The following is a 12,371-nucleotide window of genomic DNA, read 5'->3' as shown; positions in this document are numbered from 1 at the left end:
ATTGGGTTCAACAGGCTGACTGGGTAAATAGGCGCAGCTAATGAGGACACTATGAGATCTTATAAGAGCGCTGACTGCCCCAGGACAGAAGTGCCGAGCTGCACCTGATGGAAAACTAGAAGACATCAAAGCATAAAGGATTAGTGCTCTCACAGTGTTGAGAAATGGCCAGGGGGAGATTCACCAACTTATTACCCACATCCAAGCTAATCCTGTTATCTGCAAAATATGACTGTGTTCAGGAACTGCCACCACCTAAACTTGCAGGAGACTAATTCTGTGTTTACATGGACAAAAGTGTGGGGAATTTTCATCTGGGCAAAGAATATGAGAGATGAGAATTGTTAAGGGTTTCCTTTGTATCAAATGCACGAAGAGAAAATATAAAATTAGTTCTTTAATGGCTAATCTGTATCCTATAAGGGCATCCTACAGGACAGAATTCCTTCTCTGAGAATGCAGGGCAAAAGTCACATAAAATTAGTTCTCTCTTGTTTAGTTGGAATATAGTTACACTTTCCTAAAAGAAAATCAAAATACATTGAAAGTAACTTTGAAGATGAGAGGGATTGATAGTTCCCCAATATCCCTGCCCAGGAAATCTTTTGTGCAACAAATGTCTGCTGATGTTTTTTTCAGTGCAGTAAAAGAAGGTGAAAAATAACCCAAGGTCCTTGCTGGCACACAACAAAATATAATTCATTATCCAGCCTAAGGTATGTGACTAGGTTCAAATTTTTTTGAAGAAGATTTATAATTACCATTGCTAGAAATCTAATCTCTTTTGCACCAAAAATCCATCTGGTACAACCAGCACCTATGGCGAATAATGGACCATAAGTTTTCAATTTAAATAAAACAGAAATAGACACAAACAGTACCTCTTGGAACAGCTAATTCCAGCAAAAAAGTAGCTAGTTTAAGGGAAAGTTCTCCAAATTATATTTAATCTAAACATGCAATATGCTCCTTCAGTGTCTCATCAGCACCAAGGAAGGTTGCCTTCAGGGCAGAGTTTAGGCATAATTACGCAGGCAAGCCCACGGCTAAGTATTTATATAGCATTAAGGAATAACCCCAGCACACAGATCTTGTAGATCTTCCAAGGGAACTGATTAATTTTGTAGGTTTTAATTTTTAGAGATGCAAGAATGCCAAAGTGCTTGGTGATGGAAACAAATCATTGTGAGGATGGTATTGCTCACAGGCTTCCTTTTGCTTTTTTCTTGTTGTTGCTGTTTAACAGCACCATACCTAAATTGTGAGAATATTGCATTTAATGTCCCTCAATTAGCAACAAAAAATAAGCACCCTGGTGAGTCAAATCTAGTGATTACTTGATGTTAGTGAATCACAAGCAGTGGGGGAAGACTGGTGTGGTGACCCCAGGATAACTGTGGAAATAACTGAATACCCTTGACTTCTATATCCACCACTTCCCACTCGTCCTTTCTAATCCCAGGTGGCTCTGGATTTCTTCTTTTCCTTTTCTCCTAGCATCATCCAGTTTAGAAACCAGACTGTCTCACCAATGAGCTCCTTTGCATATTCACTCTCTTTCAGCCCAGACATTCATGGATCCTCCCCTGTCTATATACACATATCACTCAGTGTCAGAGAAACAATCAGAGAACAGATCAAGGAACATTTATTGGATAATTCTGCAGTTTCATTTATTTGGCAGGGTGAGGTTCTGTCATTCATATCACTGATATAAACTGAAAATTCAGACACTGAGGTGTCTCGAAGGGCTCTTGATTTTACTGAGGTTTTCCTTTTGGAGAGTGAAAAGTAGTAATTTTTTTAAGAGATACATAAAAGCTCCTCTTCTAGAACTGCTGTTTTGGGATGTTTTTGTTTGGTTTTTTTTTTTTTTATAACGATCCCTCTTCCTTGAGTTTTGATGAAGACAGTTGTTTTAATTTTTATTTTTTTGTAAATGTTTAAAAATTTTTTAAAGTGTCAATTAATTCAAGCCAAATAATTTGATTCTATCAATGTAAAATAGATCCACACCACTTTTTAATTTACTAAAGAATGTTTTGCAGTTTTTTAAACTTCCTAAAAAATTTGGAGATTCATTACAGCCACTTCCCTAGCTAAGTGGCAGACTTCAGACATCTGAGTGATATCAATGAGGTGAAGAACAGCTTCAACTAATACACCTTAGCTTCAGCAAAGGTGGTTAGAAAAACAAGCTAGAAAACAGTAGAATGAAGAGGGACAGATTTACAACTGTTAAAAAAAAATAGTTATACAGAGCACTGAAAATCCTATTAACTTCTGCATGTCTGATTACAGGCTGAAAAATATTTTTTAGTTCTTTGTCTTCTTTAAACCTGAACAAAGAAATGGAGGAAGACAAAATACTGTGCACTGAAAACATGAAGAAAACCGAAAATTTATCCCTGCCTGAAACCTGTATGTACTGACATGATAGTTATAACAACTGCTTCCCTTCTGGTTTTAGACCTCTGATGCTCAAATGGGAAGAGGGAATAAAAACGAATAACATCCGCTATTTATTTTTTTTTTTATTGATTTGACTTTCTCAAACACAGTTTTGGATGATGGAACAAAAGCCTCAGAAAAAAATACTAACAGCTAAAGAAAAACACTAAATTTGAAGTTATGATTTATAAAAATGCTATATTTAACCTGAGACTAGGGAGTGCTAATGAAAGAGAAAGGTTTTGTTAAACATTTTCTGATTTTAAATACTTAGTAAGTATGGCTCAAAGTTCAAGTTACACCTGTTATTTTCTTCTGATCTCTTGCCAGATTCCCCCTATGCTACCACCCCCAGCAAATTCATGGGTAATAATCATAGAATCATAGAATGGTTAGGGTTGGAAAGGACCTTAAGGTCATCTAGGTCCAACCCCCCTGCCATGTGCAGGGACACCTCACACTAAACCGTGCCACCCAAGACTCTGTCCAACCTGGCCTTGATCACTGCCAGGGATGGTGCCTTTTACACTTCTTTGAGCCACCTGTTTCACTGCCTCACCACCCTCATATTAAAGAATTTCTTCCTTATATCTAACCTGAACTTCCCTGATAATACTTTTTTTTTCTAATATACTATTATTCAGAAAATTGACCAAGATTTGCCCAAAATGCATGACTGGCCTAACCAAAATTCATGAATGAATACTTATGTCCCTGATGATCCCACAGTGGATATATACAATTTTCCTTTGCCCTGAGCAGACATCAGATCCATTTGATCATCCTTGTGTTATTCAAATAGTATGTACATTTATGCATTTATGTAAAATTTTACTTGCTGAAGAAAACATAAAACTATATAGGTCAACAACTCCTCCCCTTCCATCTCCTCTTCTCTTCCCAGATCACATCAGAAAAAATTGAAAACAGTTTAAATTCTTTAGTTTGAGAAGAATATTTTTTTTCCTTTGCAGTCCTTTGCTGGACTACAAAAACTGGCAATAACAGAGTCCTTAGCTTGCCACTAAGTCCTTCTGGAATGGGAGCAATACTAAGTCTACAGTATATCTTGTTTCTGGTAACTGAATATTTTGCTTTTTTTTCCCAAAGCTATGGAACATGCCAACATAAAAATTTCAAACAGCAAAATAATTTTTTCTTTGTCTCTGTGGAACAATGATGCCTTTATTTTCTCTGTATTGATGTTCTATGCATTTGAGAACTGAACTTGCCCAGAGAAGCAGCAGCCAGTTTATCTTCAGTGTATGCATTTAAGGGACATGTGATGAGGCATTTACCTCACTTCACCTCATATATCTAAAAGTCAGTTTTCAAAATTACATTCAGTGGCATTCTTGCCACTCAAACAGCTGTGCATCTTTACAGTATAGATAGCGCTATTTGCATTACTCAATCTATGTAGTCTACTGGAACTGTTGGTGTGCAGCTCATCATCAGAAATGGATAGTCAAAAGGTTGAATTGTTTAAAAAATCCTGAAGTTAGAGTAGATGAATTCAACCTTTTCCTACAATTTCTTCTCTTTCTTTTCCAAGCCATAAATACCAATTTTCAAGCCATAAATACACTTAATCTTTTGTTGTTGTTTTGTGGTTTTGGAGTTTTTATAATTTATTTCATAATAATCTTTGAATACTAAAAATATAAATGTTTTCAGGGACTGACTGGTGTACAGTTTTGAATTCTTATGGTTTTTGTGATGTTCCAGGGTAAAAAGTGAACAGTTGGTTGATTTCTCCTTCACTGTCTAGGAAATTCACAGATGTCCATGATTCAAATAAATATGTACTGGTATTTGTGCTCTTGCTGTTATTACTGGCATTACAGATTTGCTTGGGTCCACTGAGAAGAGGTAATACTCTGGTAAATCATGTGCATACATGTGACAAGGATCACTATAATGTACAACAGCTAGCATAGAAATAACCAGACAAAGCTGGCGTTACCATCTTATTCTGTTGATAGGTGACCTTGTGTGGGGAAGGAATGAGAATTCAAAGTCATGGAAAGAAGTCTGTGGTATACTCAGTAATTTCTTCAGAGTCAATATTTCTTCAGTTACATAAAACCACTTTGTTCCTATACAGTGTTTTCCTTCAGGGTACCTCCTCCACAGTGGAACCAGAAGATACAGGTTTGTATAGTCCTGAGATAAAACGAGGCTAGTTCTCAGGAAATGGTCATATAATGAAGCCTTTTGCAGCTCATGGCATTGTCTTTAGTACTGCTGAAGCAAGATGATCAAAAGCTTATGAACTGCAGTGTGAATATAAAATTAACTGGTACTATATTAGGGATAAAATGTGAAACACCATCTTAACCTTTCTTGCTTTATGCTTTAGTGCCAAAACATGCTACCAAATATTTTGAATTGCCTTCATACTAGGACACCAGATGCTCCGTTTGCTCATATATATATATATATATTTGCTAATTGTATAAGACAATACAAAAGTGTAGAAACATTCTGAGTTCACTTGTAGCAATATGTATGAAGTTAAACAGTGACAGACTCATAAAACTAAGTCATATTTTGCAAGGTGCATTCAAAATTTTAGGATAGACTGAGGAGCAGGAAAGGCCTGAGGTCAGCAATGTCTTTTGAGTCGTCAAAATACTCTGGGCCTGCTTATGGCCATGTTTGGCTGGAAAGCACTAATTAGATTAGATATACTTGGCTAGAAGGCAGAAAGCTTAAAACATTAACTTTTTAAACATGTGCATACATTTAGAATATAACATATTCTGCATTTTGGAAGTATATTCTGAGTAAATATCTTGCCAGCATGATGTTACCCTTTAATTTATCAAATGGAAATATGCTGTTTCAGAGTCAAATCTTACTTTTGCCTATATGCACACTACTTTTACACAGTATTCCAAGAAGAGCACGGGTCCAAAAAATGGTATCAATCTATTTTGTGTGGGTTTTTTTCAGTTAGAAAATGCATAGAAATGCTACACATTTACTGTCCTTATAAAAAGAGAGAAGGGGTTTTTGTTTGTTTTAATTTTTTATTTTTTAGTTCATTTGTTTATTTATGATCATTGAGCAGAGGGCTAAAGAGGGCTAAAGAGCCTTTTTTTTTTTTTTTTTCCTTTAGTAGGGATTGCTTAGAGCTTCCAGTGTGGAGCAGCTTGCATTTTGTTGTCTTAGGATGAGATGATGAGCAAATACGCAATCCCATGGCAATTTGCTTTTCATGGTTTCCCTCTCATCTACTTGCTTCTTTTCTGGGGCACAAAAGACTATGCCCTAAACATGCAGTGTTACAGAAAACTGAAGAGTCAAACATGTCAAAACCTCCTTTTGGGAATAAGATAAGCTTGGAGAAACTTTGCTGGTGTCAGTAAAAATTCCCACTGGGAAGAAATGAGTGCAATCTTAGGTCAAGCAAGCCTGTGAAATAATTTATACACTGGAGAGTCAAAATGGATGAATTTTTTGTGGGACCACTTTTTGCAGCATTCACAAGGTGATTAGGCAGAACTTCTTTCTACCCTTAAAAGTACAATGCTTTCTCTTGGGCTGCTGTCATTGATTTCAGTGGTCTGCATTAACTTGTGAGGCTAGAATTAAGAAAGTCTACTCTGTAATTTGAAACCCTTTAATTAATAGAATGAGAAAGAGCAGCCAAATCCAGTAGGTTTTGTTCACCTTTATGTTCTGTACCCATCCAAAGTGATTTGGGGTTTGGGGTTTTTTCCTGCTTTTAAAGCAAGGTCCTACAAACATGGGGGAACTTGAGTATTTTTTACTTATTTGTGTATACTAATCTGGTAACAATATTTCATACTGATTCCTTATTCCTTGCCAGAAGAAATTAGGCTGGATTGCCCTGTAAATGTGCCTACTCAATAACGATGGGGAAGCATCACCACTATGCAGACCATATCTGAATCTTCAGAACTCAAAGTCTGGTCATAAACCAGGTGACAGAATTGCACTTTTTTGACTTTTAGAGGCTTACATTTCAGAAAAGCAACCACCAGAGGATTTGTACTGAAGTCCACTCCAGTCCTTAGTTAATCTATTCCCCACTGTCCATCTTTAAAATGTGAGTATTAACACAGTGGGTGTGAGATTATATCTGTTGAGGATAATAAAGCATCCATATGCTGTGGTGATGGTTATCGTCAAAAAACTCAGGAAAGGAGTATTCTCAATAAATTGCTGAGCAAACTTACTCCTCAACAGGGCTGTGAGATCAAGCCCTTAAGCCAAGATATCATTAAAGCTTTGGCAAAAAAAATCAGATATGTCGCATCTCAGAAACGATCCTGTTCTGCAATGCACAGGTCTTCTTCACTTTGCGCACTGAAAAGCTTCTGTTGATTGGAACAGAAATGTCTCGGGGTTCTTTAAATTACAACACAGACTCAAGGATAGCAAGATGGTGGCTTTTTTTCTGTCCCAGCTCTGGGCTGTACTTTCTTTACTGTCCTTTGTACATTAAGTTTCACAAAGCAATAATCATTGAGCTATGTCTATCTAGGAACCAATAGACAATTCAGGCTCACCGAAAAAAAAGATTTAAACAAACAAAGGATATAGGCCTAGGAATGTTCCTGAGGAAAAGTCGCTCTCTTACTCTGAAAAGGATACATAACCCCTAAAAACCACAGTTTGAGCAGTGCTGTGTACATGCTTTTAAAGAGTATTGAAGCCAGAAGGCTTTTCTATTATATTTGCGTAGTTGGCATTACCTTTCCATGGTTCTAGGTGAAGTGGTAGTACAATACCCACAATTCCTTCAGCTTCCCTACCTGCTGCAGCCTCAGCTATAGTAGCTGACAATGTAATACTCATTCAGCAGCTGATTATAATTAAAAATATCAGAATAATTAAAGTCCTCAGCTTGACAAGCAGAGCCATAACTTTGCCTTCAGACATTCCTCTCTAATTAGTTAATTAATCCTAATGCAAATTATAAGCAATAATTAGTCAGCCAAGCTTGACATAAAAGTCTGCTGACTTACAGCTAAAAGGCTTTTCTGGTTGTTGCTTTGTAGGTTCTTAAGGTGTCTTTTGTCCACTCATAGTTTTTGTGTCTCCAGACCTGTTAACTTGCAGCTGATCTATAGATACGCAAATCAGTTTGAAAAGTAAGAAAACACAGCTACAAAAATTTACACTACCGTAGGCATAATTTTGTTTGCTTAGTAAACTTGATAGTAACAATGTATACAGAATAGAATTAAAATACATATGCCTTCTAATATAATATAAATGTATGTGTTTATAGAAATACATATAATTAAGAACTTTCATGTTGCCAGGTTTAGCAGAATATTTCTGCCTGCACATGATCTGAGAAATTCTGGACAATGACATAATGTAAAACACAATGTGATTCTAAGATTAAGCTAGATTCCAATCTCACATATCGTAAATGAAATCAAATTCATTTATATCAGGACAACAGATATCTGAATCACATTTTTCCATAGGTTTTTAACAGTTCAGGATTCTGTTAAATTGAGATAATTTGAATTGTCATCAGATAAATCAAAAGTGTGAATATTGCATTTCACATGGCAATGCAGCTAAAAGTAGTATGTTGCATTCTATAGAGCCACAATGCTGAAATATCACAGAAATACTCATGATTGACTTGGAACACTCATGGATACTTACATATTTATCCTTTTAAATAATTTTGTCTGAAAGTATTCCTATTTACATAAAAAAGCAAAGTTTCAGTGTTTAAAAAAGTGGAAGGCAAAAATGGAAAAATTATTCAGAACGCATAAATATTTTGTGTTGTGACTCTTTTTCTTAAATGACTAATAATAAGTACATTTTTTTATATTATACTATGCTTGCTATTCTAGCTTCTCATGTAGTTAAAGGTAAGTGTGATCACAGCACTGTAAGACACCTGCCCACCTACTGATATACACACGCTTTTCTGGTGACAGTTTAATCATGTCAAATATGGCTGTAAAAAATGAAACCCAGAAGCATGTATTTAGCTTGCCTTTTTCTGAGCCAGTGCAGTTGTATTCCCTGTGCTAGTAACAGAGCTTTGAGAATAAAGATTTAAAAAGCTGGAGTCAGGATAAAAGCAGATTAACTTACCTGAATTCCCTTGAATTTATAACGTTTTTGATTAAATGTAGAGTTTTAAGCATCTTTAATTTAGCATCAGCAAAATCATAGTCAAGATACATTCTTATTTGTGAATCTTCTTGATATTCATCTCACCTTACTTTAAATGTCTGAGTTACGGCGATTAAGACTCAAATAGACGTCCTCTGGAGTTAGGGAGAAAAACAGATTCATATTGTAGTCTGGCCAGAATCACCCCTGGGGATACCAATCTTTTTCCACTATCTACAGAGGAAAGATAAGGTGATGGTAGCACTGAATTAAGCCTCTCAGTTAAGTGCCTAAAGTTGGGTGAGAAAATCTGAGCCTTGTAAAACAACTTGAGTGATCCAAAATGTAGGATGATGTTATCCTACTGCCTCTATTTACTTGGTGAAAGAAATAAAATAAAATAGGGGCTATTATTCAGCAAAAAAACATAATGGATTTCAAGAAAGCACTTTTCAGGCAATTTCACTGTTGAATTTGCAAGCTGCTCGGAGGAACCCAAATTGTTCAGGAATGAGCAGGAAAATTTTCAGGCACTTCGGAAAGAATCTGGAAACCTGGCAATGGCAACATGAGGTTATCACAGAGGGTCATGGTGGCAAATAGTGGGAAAACATTGCAAATCTAGGGGAAGTAAAGCTTCTATACGTACATGAAAGAAGGACAAAATGTTTCTCTGTGTGGAAAAATATCTCACAGACATCATGATAGCCCCCAGTAGCTAGTGGTTTCTCTGGATTTGTACCAGCTTTGGGTTATCAGTTAGGATTGGAGGCTTGTACCTGTTTCACTGCATTCTTGCCTTTGCTAAATTAATCTTAGTCCAGGAGAAGAAACAGGTCTTAAAATAATGATTACAGACCTGTAACTTGCTGATTCTTGAAACTTTCACTCCAGTCTGTCTATTTCTTTAGTTAACTGGCTGTTGCTTCTAAGGCCATGGTTAATTCCACCAAAATTTACATCCCTGAGGTGTCTACTGTCTCAGTGTCTCAAAGATACTTGTAGAGAAGTACTTCTTGAGGCCACCAAGGAATGCAGATTGAAGTATCAGCAATACAGGTCATAACTTTTCTTTCTACCTTTCCATTGGCAATATAAGGATACTAGAGTGTGAAGCTTCTAATCCCTAACAGTCAAGTGCCTGGAGGTAGATAAGAATCCTCCACTGGCAGTTACCATTCCAGTCTCTTCTCTCTTCTTCATTCACTCTTTTCGGCAAGTGTCAGGAAATTTGAAGGAGAAATGACAGGAATTTCTGACCCTCAAAGAAACTGAAGGGCAATAATCTAGATTTAGCTATTGCATTTATATGTTCTGAAATTTAGCAAGTTTACTTTCCCCACCACCACCCCCGACTTGACTTTAATTATGCAGCACTTTATATGTGTGAAATATTTTTCCTGTAATGAGAAGTGCAACGATTTTGGGTGCTAACAGAAAGTAATAAGAAATTAATGAGAGATGGGAAACAAGGGTAGATATCTTTTTTTCCAGTATGCTTGTGTATTAATGGGAGTTACTCTGTTGTATCAAGGGGGGAATAGATTAAGCATTTTGGAATGCACAGCCCAAGAGGGATAGTTAATCCTGGTTTTGACAATCGCAAATGTAATATGTACAAATAAGGGGAAGCATTATGCATGATTTTCCTCATTTTATATACAGCACAATATGTTATTTTCCAGCTCTTAATTCATGTCTTCATTAAGTAAAACTGCTCTAAGTCTAACTGGAACGTGCTCTAGATTTGGGAAAGAATTAAGATCTCAACAATGATACAGTAAGTTTTCTTTTCTTTTTAAAATATTTTAACACATGAGCTTTTTATGAACAGAGAAAAATGTATGATAAAGAAATATGGCAATCAGGCTTAGTTTACTTGGCTGCTAGTGACTAATCTGTGGTGGCTGTGGAGGCCTCTAGTTGTAGCTACCAATGTTGTGGCCAGCCATTTTAAATATCTGCTCTTTTGTCATGCCCAGCTCTTTAGCAGTTGAAGACCCTTATGCTTCTAATACACACATCAACGCTGAAATTCTTATGCTGTGTGGTTTGTTTCCCTCATCTTTCTAGTCTTCATAGGCTTCATACCTGTTGGCAGTCCACATAAACTAGATTTCTCTTCTAAGAAGGCTAGATGTTACCCACGGCCACATCTAGCAACCCTCTACTATTCTAGTAGTTCCCCTCAGGAACTAGCACTTGTTGAAGCCTTTGATTTGTGAAGAGTCAAATGAAACATCTCCGTGCAATTTGTGCCAGCTGCTACTTCAGAGTTTCTCTAAATCTTTGTGGGAGATCAGTTTACACCTTGACCAAACCCAGTATGTTGTAATCTTACCTGCTATTGCTGACTCCACATCAGCAAAGATGCCCTTAGGCTCCAAAGAAGGAAAAACATAGAATTTCTTCATTTCTTCACTTAAGAGTATCATGATTTTAAGTGTTTACCCTCTATTTAACAAGCAAAATAATATTGTCAAAATATAAATGTTTCTATATTAAAAACAACTGCAATTGTTTCAGGTTAATTATTGTCGAGATTGGTACTAGATAAAGAAAGGTAGCTATTAAACTTTTGCTGGAGAGATGTTTAACAGTAGGGTTCTCGAATAAAAAAAGAAATACTGTCTTCTTTTTTTAAATTACTAAATACCAAATGAGTCTTCATAAGCCTCTGTCTAAACAGTTGCACAATTGTGTTATTGATACTGAACACTTGAATGCCCTGAAGACCAAATTGTGTTTTTTCAATACATAACAGTAAGAATCAGTAAAATTTGACTTGATTTGATTTAGATATTGTTACTGGTATTCATTATGCTTATTTTTAATTTTCTGTTAGTTGGCATTTTGTCTAAATCCGTTGTCAAGGTTCCCTCTTGTCGTGGTTTAAACCCAGTCAGGTAACTTGTTCACTCACTCCCCCCGCTTCTTTCCCTCCCCCTACTCCCGGAGGGACGGAGAGGAGAATCGAAAAGAATGCAACTCCCATGGGTTGAGATAAGAACAGTTTACTAACTAAGGTATAACACAAATCACTACTGCTACCACCAATAATAACAATGATAAAGGAAATAACAAGGGAAGAGAATACATCACCTCATCACCAGCCAACCGATAACTCGGCCCCCCAGCCCGAACAAGCTCTGATTGATACCTCCTCCAACCCCCCAGTCTCCCAGCCCTTCCGGCTAACTCCCCATTACATCCTGGGCATGACGTGCTGTGGTATGGAATACCTCTTTGGCTAGCTTGGGTCAGGTGTCCTGTCTCTGCTTCCTCCCGGCTTCCCCTCCTCCCTGGCAGAGCATGAGCCTCACAAAGTCCTTGGTCAGGGTAAACATCACTTAGCAACAACCGAAAACATCGGTTTCACCAACACTGTTCCCAGGCTGGAAATCAAAACACAGCACTGCACCAGCTACTAAGGAGGAGAAAAATGACTGCTACTGCTGAACCCAGGACACCTCTACAGAGAGTTACTGGGATGAGCTTCTCTTTAAAGATGCCTGTCTTACTCTGTTGAGTATGAATTCCATACTGATTTCCAATATTGCTGTAGTGACTGTTCAGGAACACAGCCAAAATCAAGGAACTGCTTTCAAAGGCTATAGCAAAGCAACATAAGAATATGTGCTCTAGATAAAACAGCTTTAAAGTTAATAGAATGAAAAATCCTTGTCAAAAAGTTGAAACCAATGGGTTGCCTTTATGATAACTGAATTATAAGATCTTTGAGCTGAGAAACACATGTTCACTTGCATTTAAAAATCCCTTGTTTGCTACCAGTAAAT

This window comes from Pezoporus flaviventris, unplaced genomic scaffold (genome assembly GCF_033815535.1).
Source record: "Pezoporus flaviventris isolate CSIRO_AGI_PZ_B2104156 unplaced genomic scaffold, CSIRO_AGI_Pfla_v1 ptg000031l, whole genome shotgun sequence".
Taxonomy (NCBI): domain Eukaryota; kingdom Metazoa; phylum Chordata; class Aves; order Psittaciformes; family Psittacidae; genus Pezoporus; species Pezoporus flaviventris.
The sequence above is the reverse complement of the archived record's forward strand: the minus strand, read 5'-3'. Positions refer to the sequence as shown.